Source organism: Lytechinus variegatus, chromosome 12 (assembly GCF_018143015.1).
Source record: "Lytechinus variegatus isolate NC3 chromosome 12, Lvar_3.0, whole genome shotgun sequence".
NCBI lineage: Eukaryota > Metazoa > Echinodermata > Echinoidea > Temnopleuroida > Toxopneustidae > Lytechinus > Lytechinus variegatus.
This window is the reverse complement of record NC_054751.1, coordinates 8,521,226-8,534,383: the sequence shown is the minus strand read 5'-3', so window position 1 is coordinate 8,534,383 and position 13,158 is coordinate 8,521,226. Positions and strand designations below refer to the sequence as shown.

The 13,158-nt window shown below is 34.8% G+C and overlaps 1 protein-coding gene across 3 annotated transcripts in view; it reads right to left on the bottom strand.

Annotated features, from left to right (window-relative positions):
* Positions 1–13,158, bottom strand: part of LOC121425674 — a 35,969-nt gene extending 22,811 nt beyond the window's left edge. The window contains exons 1-2 of one of the 3 annotated variants that reach the window (XM_041621832.1): positions 13,080–13,136; positions 10,330–10,400 (exon numbers count right to left, since the gene is read on the bottom strand). The gene's annotated coding sequence lies outside the window, so the exon portion shown is untranslated. Of the gene's footprint in view, positions 1–4,697; positions 4,900–10,329; positions 10,401–13,079 lie in introns of those variants that run through there. The other 2 variants (XM_041621831.1, XM_041621833.1) reach the window with 2 other exon arrangements.

The window sequence follows — 13,158 nt, the reverse complement described above, 5'->3', positions numbered from 1 at the left end:
AATGCAAATATTTTCATACTGTACAAGGCACTTCAAGAGAACTTCCAAAGAATAATGGACATTGTGTAATGGGCACGAACATTTGAAGATGTATTGAGGGATTTTAATGAGCCTTTCCTCCTTCACTCAAATGGGCTTTATTTCTGCACGAGAGAGTCACAATATCATAATGATCTTGAAAACCAAACAAACCTGTGAGAATTTCCTAAGGGATTACCTTGGATTTGAATATAGCTCATTATGAGATATATATTCATGTAACAATGACTTCAATCATCTGTATACAATGCATACATCCTTGCATTTATTTAATGGCCAATTTGGCATCTTGGATATGAATGTAATACAGTCTGCATAAACACTAACTTTATAGACTCCCTCAAGGGTTAGCTCTAATGTTGGGTGAAAATAAATTTCTCTCTGAAAATACAAATTAGAGTTCTGTCAAGCAGAACTTGGTACTGTCTATTATTACCCTCAAGAGGTAACCTTGATTTTATAATTCTACCAAACTTCTTTACATTTTTTTATAAGATGAAATAAAATATTAATTCCCTTTGAATTTTGGTGTTGTGGGACTTTTATTTTTTTCAACTTCAGTTCAGTTTATTCCCTCCCTTTAACTCTATCTTCTCTTATCTTGTTTTTTTCTTCCTCTAATTAATTTATAGAAAAACATAGGAAGATTATGGCCATTTAATCAGAGAAATGTCAAAACCAAATCTTTAATCAGCATATATATAGAGGACACCAGTATAAAAAGGCATAGATGGGTACGGCAAATTGGCAACCTAGGTCCAACCCTAAAGTTACACACTGCTCGATATTTTCTGCTTGAAAATTTGCATTTCAGCTTTTTGGATAGGAAGTCTCCTTGGAGCACTGATAAAAAATATTCAAAATCCAAATATAACACTGTGTAGGTGGAAATCAGTTCATGGAGGCCAAAGATGTGTACATATGAACACCTACAGTACATGTTCATGTACTTTACCCCATTAAAATCTGTGTGAATAAACCTGATATCCAACAGTTAATAATCAACCAACCAAATGTGGACCATATACACTGTATTTATTTGGCCATATTGTGGACAACCATGACCCATTCCCATCAGAATTTCTTTCTTCATGCGCTAAAATGAAATGTTGTCATGAAAATGTTGAAATACATATACTATCATTGTACATGTACAGGGTATGCGAAAAAAGTAAAGTGACATCATACTTTTGTATTCTACACATTTTATACTAGCATTTGTACAGGCAGCAAATGTTCAAGCAGGCATTGGGTTAACATCTACTGAAGACAGCAGAATGGTGTCAAAAGTTCACATGGTTACATGTACATCATATCATCCTACTCCGCATATCTCAACTTCTGCATAGCAACCAAACTGAAGCCGAGAGCTAGGTTGAGCTGATAATGCGATATGATTAAAGGGGAAGTTCACCCTGAAGAAAACTTTGTTGTAAAAATACCAGAAAAAATAGTGAAAAATATTGGTGAATGTTTGAGGAAAATCCGTTAAAGAGTAAGAAAGTTATTAGAGTTCAAAGTTTTGGATTTATGACGTCATAAACAAGCAGCTGCCCCATGTGTTATGTAATATAAAATGCATGAGTTTCAAATTTTGTATGGTTCCTGATGACTTAATTTTGTTTTCTATTCATGATTGGGTGTGAAATGATTTGTCTATTGATATACAAAAGGTACAGTGAAAACCATTTTCAATTTTCTGAGAAAATGACATTTCATTGATTTTTTACCATTTGCTATGTAGGAATGCTGCTCACATATGACGTCACAAATCAAATAATTAAAATTCTAATAACTTTTTGATTATTTGATGAATTTTTCTCAAACCTTCGGCAATATTTTTTATTATTTTTTCTGCTATTTTTTACAACAAACTTCTTGTCAGGGTGAACTTTCCCTTTAATTAGGCTCACTAGTGAATTATAGAATAAGTACTGGCATTGTATACAAGAACTTGTGCTATATAAACAATGCATACTACATGTATGCCCTGCACTCACAGGGACAGGATTAGTGTGTATTTAAGCTCCTAGTAAAAAAATAAAATTAATATGAATTCACAAATGTTGTGGATTTCAAGAAACGTGCGTCATCTGAGTTTTTCACGATGATGATATCTCTGTCAATCTTGTACCCTACTATAAAAGGCTACAAAGTACACTGTACAGTACATGTAGATGCACTAAAAAGGGCACACAATCTTCTAAAAACAAGCCCAAATCCCTTCACAGACTATGACAGGATTCCCAGTTTTTCAAGAAAACAAATTCCCTGATCTTTCACTGATTTTCCCTGATGAAGTTTAAAAATTCCATGATAATTAGTTTTGCATGTTTCTACCTTGTATGTATTTTCAGTATAAAAACAATAATGTAAAACTAATTAGCTACACTAAAAAAAACACCATAGCCAGTCATTCTATGGATGTTGTTTTAATATGCAACAAAATATCAGAGTCTGATTGACTATGTACAGTGCTTTTGACTTTTGGGCCAATCAAAATTCCCTGATTTTTCCCTTATTTGAGGAATTTTCCCCTGATCTGAGGTATTTTTTAATCGAATTCCCTGATTTTTTCCCTGACTGGAAAAAAGTAAAATAACTTTCCATGATGGGCTGGGAACCCTGATATGAATTCATGGGCATCCTGTGTTCAAGAAATAATTTTTTAGTTATTACTGGTTTTAAACATGCAATGTATGTCATTATTATTAATAGTTTCTGTCTAGTCAAATACCACATGTGGTCTTATTCTAAAAAGTAAGTTGATCAAACTACAGTATGAAAAGGAACAAAATCGCTACTTCTACATTATAGGATGCTTGAGGATTTCACAAGGGGGATTCAAAGATCAAAATCATAATCAAAAAATCAAATCAACACTGGCAAATAATCAGAAAAGCATCAATAGTGCTTCTGTCGCAAAATGGTAAAATGTGTGAAGTACTGCTTCATACATTTTACTAATTTACATGTTTGACACTGTTGTGTTACATGTACATGTAGTTCAATTTGATTGTGAAGTTTTGTATTTTCATAACATTCATACTTCATAGTCAGCATTCAAACAAATTGCCTTTTCAAGGTTCGTATTTACAGATTAATTACTGCTCAGTTCAATTTATGACTCACACAGGTGGATGCAGAGCCTTTCCGAGACAGGTATGAATTAAAGAGCATTCAACAAGGTACGCAGTCTAAATTACTTTTAATAACAAGTGGTTGGATGCTGCTCACAGTAATTCAATTGCACTGAGTGATTAAATTTCTTAATTTATGTGAAACAACAATGCATTAAAGCTTCCGCTTTTGTCTCAATATTCTTCAAACCATATATTTCATTCCCCATGGATACATGAAATTAATTTGGTTTATACCTATTTCAATTTAATTGAATTGACTACATGTAAACTGTACTTTTGTAATTCAGCCTCACGAGTCTGAATGAATTAAACATACACCATTGGTCAAGTCAATATCAAAGGTAAAGAGCACATGTACTTGTACACACCCTAAACATAAACTTGCAAATGGAATTCCCACACCCAATATTGCTTAAAATCACTCCATGGATGAATAAAAATTCATGCTTTAGAAAAATTATGGATTTGATATTGATATAAAGAGCTTATAATAAAATTTAATTTCAGGATTTCATCCAGCTATATAGATCTTTTACCAGCAGTGGCGTACAGATGGGGGGAGGGGCTCTTTTCCCAAAAAATGTTTCACAACCCCAAGGAACAAATAGAGAAAAGGAAGGAGAGAAGGAAAATTTGATTTTTAATTAATAGATGTCAAAATTGTTGCTCGCTCACAACTTTTTATAAATTTTACGCGATATCTAGCCCCCTCAAAATTTTTGAAACATTACCCCTCTTTACCAGGGGGAAAATAATACCAGATATAATAATCATTTTGCATCCTGGGAAAACAACCTGCCTGTCACTGTAAGGAAAGAAAAGGTGAATGTGGGATATTGCAGAAATCAATACTTTTTCCAATATTTTTAGCACAACCATCTGTTTTTTAAGGTGGTTAGACACTGTGCTATAAACACAATTTTTATATTATCTTTGGTAACATACTTACATGTCCATGCACATATCATTAGGGACCACATAAATATCATCCACTACCAGGGTGAAATTTGAGGAAGTGAATGTGCTACCTAAACTGGTCTAAAATTGCTTTTACTTAAGCCTAGGTGATTATTGCCTCAAAAAAAGGAAAGATATGTAGGCTACCGTTAGGCCTACCTGTAATCTGATCTTTAAAGATCACTACAGAAAAACAAATTTAAACCATTCTGCAATGTGATTCACATTTGAAAGTTTATAAAAGCACATTTCATTTCCTTTTACTTTCTCAAATTTTCTTGTAATGAATTACAATGCAATGAACAATACTAAGTACTGTGAGAAAAGAGATGAGATAACAGAGCATTTTGACAGAATACAATATCCTGAAGGAACAAGCTTTGTACTACAAATGTCAGTGATCGCTACAAGGCCTAGTGGATGAGAGGTGATGACATACAATATAGGTCACTCACTCAAGGCAATAATCATTCTCTATCTTCAGAAGATCACACCTTTCACGAATAGGCATCACGCTTGGACTCGCTTCAACTGCCAAAGCTATCAAAAATAACTCACCGTCTACAGATTGTTTGGATCTCAGAAATAAATCATGGTGTTGTGTTCAGCAAGAAAGTGATGGTATTTCCATTTGATAAATCCTATCATCGGCAGATGAGGAAAGTGCAGATAGCGAGCACCACCTGTGCCTGATCGAAACCAGTTCAGTTTACTCGATGCTCTCCCCAACTACCCTTATGCACACACCCTACTCCTTCTTCTGAGTGCACAGAACCCAATCCAGCCTGCTCTAACGTGCACACAACTATGCACTAACCAATATACACATTTACACACTCCCTCCACTGAAATACATACGGGAGCCTCTGATATACAGGCATCCAACCCGTTCCCTCCAATCATAATGAGCTCATGAATATGCATGAGCGGTGATGCTCCCATTATGATGTGCATGGGAGTGAGAGAGGGTGGGATGAGAAGAGGAGGCCGGAGGGGACGTTTCAGATGAGAGAAATGGAGAGATGCTAACTGGGATCACATGTATGTACTGTACTGGTGCCCTAAAGCTAAAATATCACAATAAGGTGCCATTTGAAGCCATTATCGGCCTAGTGATCAAGTAATTTATAGCATCCTGCGGCACTGGTTCCTCTGTCACTATTTATGAAAAGATCTGCATGGTATCTATTTTCAAGTGCTGACAACTATAAATCTATATAATTTGACCTGAACCATTGTGTTTTATATGATAATAAAGACTGAAGTGTGTTTGTATAAATTGTATTTTAAACAGTTTTCTTTACGCAAAAGCCCCCTGATGTATTTTTTCACAAGGCTTTTAGTTTTACTAAAGGTAAATTGCAATACATGTATGTACTGTGTGCAAGATGAATTTGACAGTGCATAATTGGAATTATGTTCATTGACCATATATAGAAATACAATATATAAATGGACAGGTGAATTATGAAAGAAATACCAAATTATTGCTTATGGGTTTTTTCACAGTTCAAACTATTACATGTATGTCTGCAGCATTATGGATTAGAAATGTGGAGTTAGGCTAATTTTTACATCAGCCACAGAACTCCTTTCATTCAAGGATTTTTCAAAATTTCTTCTAATAAACTCAATATTTAGTAATGAAGTATATAAATTTAGCTAGCCCCATTCATGATCCGTAATCAACACCAATACTGAACAAGAATATGGCATCTTTTGTGGAAAATAGCTAAATCATGTCTCTCATTTTATATGCAAGTGGTTCAAAATCACTCTAAATTCTGTGATTTATGTTGACAGGCCATATACAGGTTCCACATTGTTGTCAATATTAAACTTCTTTAAACATGAGGGAGCACAATATATCATTATCAAGATGTCCATTTTATTCCTACAGAAAAGTACTTTTTTCTTAGTTCTTTTGCTCAGGATTGCAAAAAGTGAAAGGAGTACATATTGAAAAGCATATAAGGCAATCAGCGTTGCATGCTTTTCAATATATTCATTTCTTTTACTTTTTGCAAACCTGAGCAAAAAGAGGAATTAACAGCACATTGCATGTAAAGGATTAGTAGTACATGTAGGCCTTGATATGCATTCAATAGCAAACTGATCATAATATGCACAACGGACCCTACAATATTCAAATTAATTTGTTTTATTTTTACTCTGCTTCATACTGTCATAATGTCTGAATTCATATTTTTTATCACATGTCAAGCCGCTTAATGCTGTGCATTTAAAATCTATGAGCAGAAGCTATGAGCTTCATTCTGAAAATATTATTCTTGCATATATTGTGCATGAAATCTGAATTGGAGCATATGGCGGAAAAATATTGATCTTTTTGTCTATAGGTGTGTTTTTCCAAAACACAAGGCTACATACGTATGTTGGTAGCCAGTATTTTATTTTAGTTGTGCCAGATGTCTAATTCAAAAATCAATGCTCAAACTCAATACCTCTTGTACAAATTACATACTAAACATGAATATAGATAATAAACAATAAAGGAGAGTTTGAGAAAATAATATTACACAAAAATGTACTCTTTTATGAAACCAAATAATTAATGAGAGAGAAAAAGAACTAAATCAAATTAATCAATCAACAAAATTTCACAATATGTTTGCACAAAGAAAGACAGGCACTGACTTGGGGAGCAGCGGGATGAATAGTTTATGACCTACTACAGTTGACCATAATGTATGTTTTAAACCCCTTTGTACATAACTTACTGCCACATACCTGGGAAAAAATGGGATGTATGAATGTATCTCGACCCCCTATTTTGAAGATCTCATCCACGGAACGATATTTCTGAAACTTGGCATGCTGTTCGAACATCTTACAACTCACAAAGTTTAAATTTACACCTCAAGATCTAAGATACTTTTTGAGATACCAACATTTGTGTAATCAAAGGGTTGCATACATCTAATTTCAAAATTGTTTTACTAAATATTATAAATGGGTGATTTTTCAACTTGCTTCTAAGGGACTAAATTGTATTTCATTTACCCTATCTCAAAATGAAATTTTATTATTTTTTGGTCCTCGATTCAATAATAAATTATGCCCAAAATCTAAGACGGCTGCTATATTTCCATAACCTCTAGTCATTTTGTTGAATTTTCAAAAGCTTTTGGTGTCTTCCTTTAGTATAATGGGTTCAGGGAATCTATTTAAATGCATATATACAGGATGTGTCATGACTGAAATTGAACTTGATACCAAGTAGCAATAGCATATATGATAGAGTGCACAATAAATGGACAATGTTAATTTTATTTTTCAAACCAAGTGTGACATATACCATTTGAAGCAGCTTGCTGTCCTTATCAATACATCATTTTAATGAATATTGCATGAAAATTATAATACTGTTTTAGGGATATTTTCAAACTTACCTAGTCAACATTAAACAAACCAGGGCAAAGGCCTATGAGAAATGAGTAACCCCAGATGCCCATTTGACATTTATAAGCTTACTTTCGTTACAGCACAAATAAGGGACTTCACCATGATATATGTAGCTTGGTTCAAGTGTCTATTATACCCCCAAACTGGCCAACTTGACCTATAAACTTCTCTCAGATAATAAACATTTCTGAAAAAGCAAAAAAATTACTCAGAAGGTGAAAAAACAAAAATTCCTTTCTAACTTCATCAGGCTTGTTGCACATGTGTTGTCTGTAATATGGTGGATGGCTGTTGATAATGGCAATAAATTGAGGGCAGTATTGCATAAATTTATTTAAAAACATTAAAGAAAGTTACAATGTTTCACCTTACCCCACGTTCCAACTAACCCTGATCTCCCCTACTTACAGAGTTGATAGACCTAAGTCTTACAAAATGTCTCCCATCATCATCTTTATTTTATGAAGTAATCTTTGGTGGGCTAAGAAAGCAAAAATCTAAAATCTTCAAATTTCATTGAAAATTTACTTTAAATTCATGCTAATTTAGGGTACATGTACCTAATTTGTATTATTGGTAAACTGAACATTACATGAGAGAACTATATAACAAAAGAATAGAAGAAAATCAAAATAAGGCTAGTGAGATTTAAAGGGATGGTCCTAGGCTGAAAATATTTATATAATAATAAATAGAGCAAAATTCACAGAGCAAAATGATGAAAATATCATCAAAATCGGATAAAAAATAACAAAGATATTGAATTTTAAACAAGTTTATCAATATTTTGTGAAAACAGTTATATGCACATAATCATGAATATCAATTAGGTGGGCTGATGATGTCACATCCCCACTTTCCATTTTCTTATGTTATTACATGAAATCATAAATGTTTCATTTCTTTCATAGTGTAATGATGTGTCTCCATCATGATGAAATAAGTTGCGGCAATAAATAACTAATGCACTCATTAGTTGTCAATCCAATTGTTTTAGTTCTTGGTCAAAAAAATTTGAATAAACCTAATTTCATATAATAAAATACAAAAGAACAAGTGGGGATATGACATCATCAGTCCACCGAATGAATATAAGACACGCCTAGAACTGTTTCACCGAAATAATGCAAATCTTTAAAATTCAATACCCGGTTACTTTATTTGTTATCTGATTTTGATCAAATTTTCAGCATTTTGCTTTGCGAATTTTACTCTATTTATTGGAATATTCCAGCCTGGACCATCCCTTTAATCATACAGGTAGGTAGGACATGGACCCCCAATTTTTTTTTTTCAGGGGGAAAATAACAAGGTCTAAATCTAACTGAATATGCAAATTAGGTCAGGTCGTAGGATTAAATGTCCCACACGTCCCATTTACCTTGTTTTTAACTTGAATTTTTTCTTGCATTAAAACTGATTTTTCTTTTTTTTGTGTGTGTGTTCAGCAATACAGCACTTAATAAGTAATGACATCAATTCAATTCAATTCAGTTTCTTGTTTAACCATCTAAAACAATACATATTGACAACAATATTATGCGAAAATACAATCATGGTGAGGTGACCCTGGAGAAGTTCAAAGGTCACTAGTCATTATATTTTTCCAGTTTGTTTTTTCTCTAGAATACTGTATATGTCAAATTTGCTGTATTTCATATATATGTATCATGCTTTCCCTACTACTAATGATAATGATAATCTGCTAATTAAAGCAGAATGAACAATACAAGCAACAGTTCACCCAAGAGAGACTAATAGATTTCCCCTCAGAAGGTGAAACAAATATCCCAACTACGCCAGATATTAAAATAAATGGGTTATCAAACAACTCAAGAACCTCAATCCACATAAGGCAGCATCACCAGATGATATTTCCCCCTGGGTCATCAAGACTGTAGCTCACGAAATTAGCCCAGCTCTTGCCATTGTCTCAACGATCATTTGAAACAGGAAAAGTTCCTGAAGACTGGTTGTGTTCTAACATGACACCTATCTTTAAAAAAGGTGATAAGACCCTTCAGCAAATTATTGATCAACAAATCTTACATCAGTGTGTAGTAAAGTATTTGAACATATCATGTATTCCAATGTTATGTCTCACTTCGATACTTAAAATATCCTGTTTGATTAGCATGGGTTTTGCAAGAACTACTCTTGCGAAACTCAACCGATATCTACAGTACAGGATATCGCAAGTGAGCTATACCAAAGGCGCCAAGTGGATGTCATAATAATGGACTTCCAAAAAACATTTGATAAAGTGCCGCATAGAAGATTATTGCTTAAACTCTGGCACTATGGTATAAAAGAGGTAAAGCTCACAAATGGATTGAAGAATTTCTCACCAAACATAAACAAGGTGTACTGTAGTGGTAGAGGGTAAACATTCTGAATTGGTCAGTGTAGATTCTAGCGTGCCACAGTGAACAGTGTCAGGCCTGTTAGACACTCAAAATAGAGTCTCTTCAACAGAGACGGAAATCAACTGTCAATCTTCCAGCAAGCATTCACAGGCCAGCTCGCCGTGTCGGTGTGATCTACTTTGCGCCCGGCCCAAAGGAACCTGTCTAATACTTCAACTACTCATAGTTTTATCCCCAATGCAACAAACAAAAATTGTTATAGTTTTCTTTCATATCTCTTTCTGTTGTTGACTGGAACAACTTACCAAACCCAATCAAATCAATTCTTGACAAAGAAATATTCAAAGTAACAATTCAGAAGCACTGAACCAAAATCAATACTAAGCAATGCCTCTTACCTCTGCGTAACAACCATCAACGCACCCTATCCCTGCCAGTTTGACCCCTTTTAGGGAAATTGGGAAGTATCCTGGAAGTGAGTATAAAGTATATAGCGCTAAATAAATTGGAACGACGTGTCTTAGCGCTTTTATTATTACCTTAAATGACATTTGACTTTGGTCATATGACCTGAAACTCACACAGGATGTTCAGTGATACTTGATTACTCTAGTCTTACATGTATGTCCAAGTTTTATGAACTAGCTCCATTATAAATTAAAGTTACAATGAAAATTCAACAAATACGCCTACATGTAACAGTAACATGCCCAAATTTCAAATGTTGAACCTAAAAATGAACCTTGACCTTGGTCATGTGACCTGAAACTCAGGCTGGGGCCTGTTTCATGACGAGATGAGCGAAACGTAAGAACGTTCTAGGACCATTCTTCCGAGATAGGAAGACTGGCAACAAATCAGTGCTTTCTGTTTCACAAAGGCAATTTGTCTTCCAACTTTCCAAGTCCGCAACATCATTTGATATCGATACTATAGTATCGGAAAAATATCTAGTCTTCATCATCACCTTCACATTTTATTTTGGAATGGCAATTTTTCATAAAGTCATATATTTCAATAAATGAAGATCAAATGATTTTTTTTTTGGTATTACTAATGTAGTATTGATGTATGGAGCTTACTGTATGAGGTGAAAAGATAAAAAATTCCCTTCCTTTCTTTTTCTTTCTTTCCTTCCTTCCTTTCTTTCTACATTCATTTCAAAGAATGACGGAAACCTTTTTTTATCTCTTTTATTCTTTCTTTCACCCTTCTTATATTCTAACTTTTTTTTCTTTCTTTTTTCCTTCTCAATTCATCTCTTTTCTTTCTCTCCTTTATTCTTTTGTTCACCCTCCCTTCCAATTCTTTATATTTTTTCACAAGTATAACAGTAACACTGTGTATGGGCTTCTTTGTTGATCTTTGACTTTGTTTGTCAATTTCCAGTATTTCATCGGCCATTTTGTTACGATTCATAACAAAAATGGCCGATCGAGACGGGGGAAGAAGGAGAACTTTTCGTTTTTTTGAGGTTCCAGTTTGTGCCCAGATGTCAGGAAACTGCCACTCGTTAGACCTTCATCCATATAATCGTGGTAAGTGCTTGATTTCTGTTTTAACTATTTATTTGGAGAATTATTTTGACCATACTTCACGCTTGTCAGGTGAGTATGCCTTAACAGTTAATATTAACACGGGCGGGAGTTCCCTGGGTTAGTCAATATCATTTGTTAGTTAAAATTTGAAAAATGGCTTAGTTTTTATGGTTTGAAAACGAAGTGCATAGCTTTATCCCCCATCATACGAAAAGAAATAACAACAAAATAACAAGTGGAATGCCTCTGGCCGTCTCACCTGCATCACGCGGTTCAATATAGCAGCAGTGCAGACTTTGAATACTACTCTAACTCGCACAAGATGTTCAGCGATACATGGTTACTCTTATGTCCACTTTTTATGAACTAGACCAATAAACTTAGAGATATGATGGTTATTCAACAAAAAACCCAACATGGCCAAAGTTCATTGACCTTACATGACCTGTGACCTTGATCATGTGACCTGAAACTCGCACAGGATGTTCAGTGATACTTGATTACTCTTATGTACAAGTTTCATGAATCAGATCCATAAACTTTCAAAGTTATGATGGTAATTCAACAGATACACCCAGTTCGGCCAAAGTTCATTGACCTTTGACCTTGGTCATGTGACCTGAAACGCGCACAGGATGTTCAGAGATACTTGATTACTATAATGTCCAAGTTTAATGAACTAGACCAATAAACTTTCAAAGTTATGATGGTAATTCAACAGATACCCCCAATTCGGCCAAAGTTCATTGACCCTAAATGACCTTTGACCTTAATCATGAGACCTGAAACTTGCACAAAATGTTCAGTGATGCTTGATTACTATTATGTCCAAGTTTCATGAATCAGATCCATAAACTTTCAAAGTTATGATGGGAATTCAACAGATATCCGCAATTTGGCCAAAGTTCATTGACCCTAAATGACCTTTGACCTTGGTCATGTGACCTGAAACTCGTGCAGGATGTTCAGCGATACTTGATCAACCTTATGTCCAAGTTTCATGAACTAGGTCCATATAATATATTTTCTAAGTTATGATGACATTTCAAAAACTTAACCTCAGGTTAAGATTTCGATGTTGATCCCTCCAACATGGTCTAAGTTCATTGACCCTAAATGACCTTTGACCTTGGACTTGGTCATGTGACATGAAACTCTAATAGGATGTTCAGTAATACTTGATTAATCTTATGGCCAAGTTTTATTAACTAGGTCCATATACTTTCTAAGTTATAACGTCATTTCAAAAACTTAACCTCAGGTTAAGATTTGATGTTGACGCCGCCGCCGCCGCCGTCGGAAAAGCGGCGCCTATAGTCTCACTCTGCTTCGCAGGTGAGACAAAAATGATAGAAAAAACCTCGAAACAGACGGCTGCCCGCTCCAGCTCCAGCTGTCTATCCCAGCCCCACACCGACCGGGCGGGCCGGGGCGCAGGCACTGGTTGGTGTGCTCCGCCGCCCGAACCCTGCGGAGCTGAGGCGGTCGACGCGACGTCGTCGGTGGAGCTGAGCGATTAATCTTGACATTTGCATTTCTAACACGGAATAAATATCGAATAATTAGCTAAATTGTTTACATAAAAGGTTTGAATGATATATTAAAAATACCTGTTTATAGAAGTCTATCAAGCCACAATGTAAGCAATGTAACGTCATAACAAGTAGAGATTCTTCCTCCGCTTTTCCT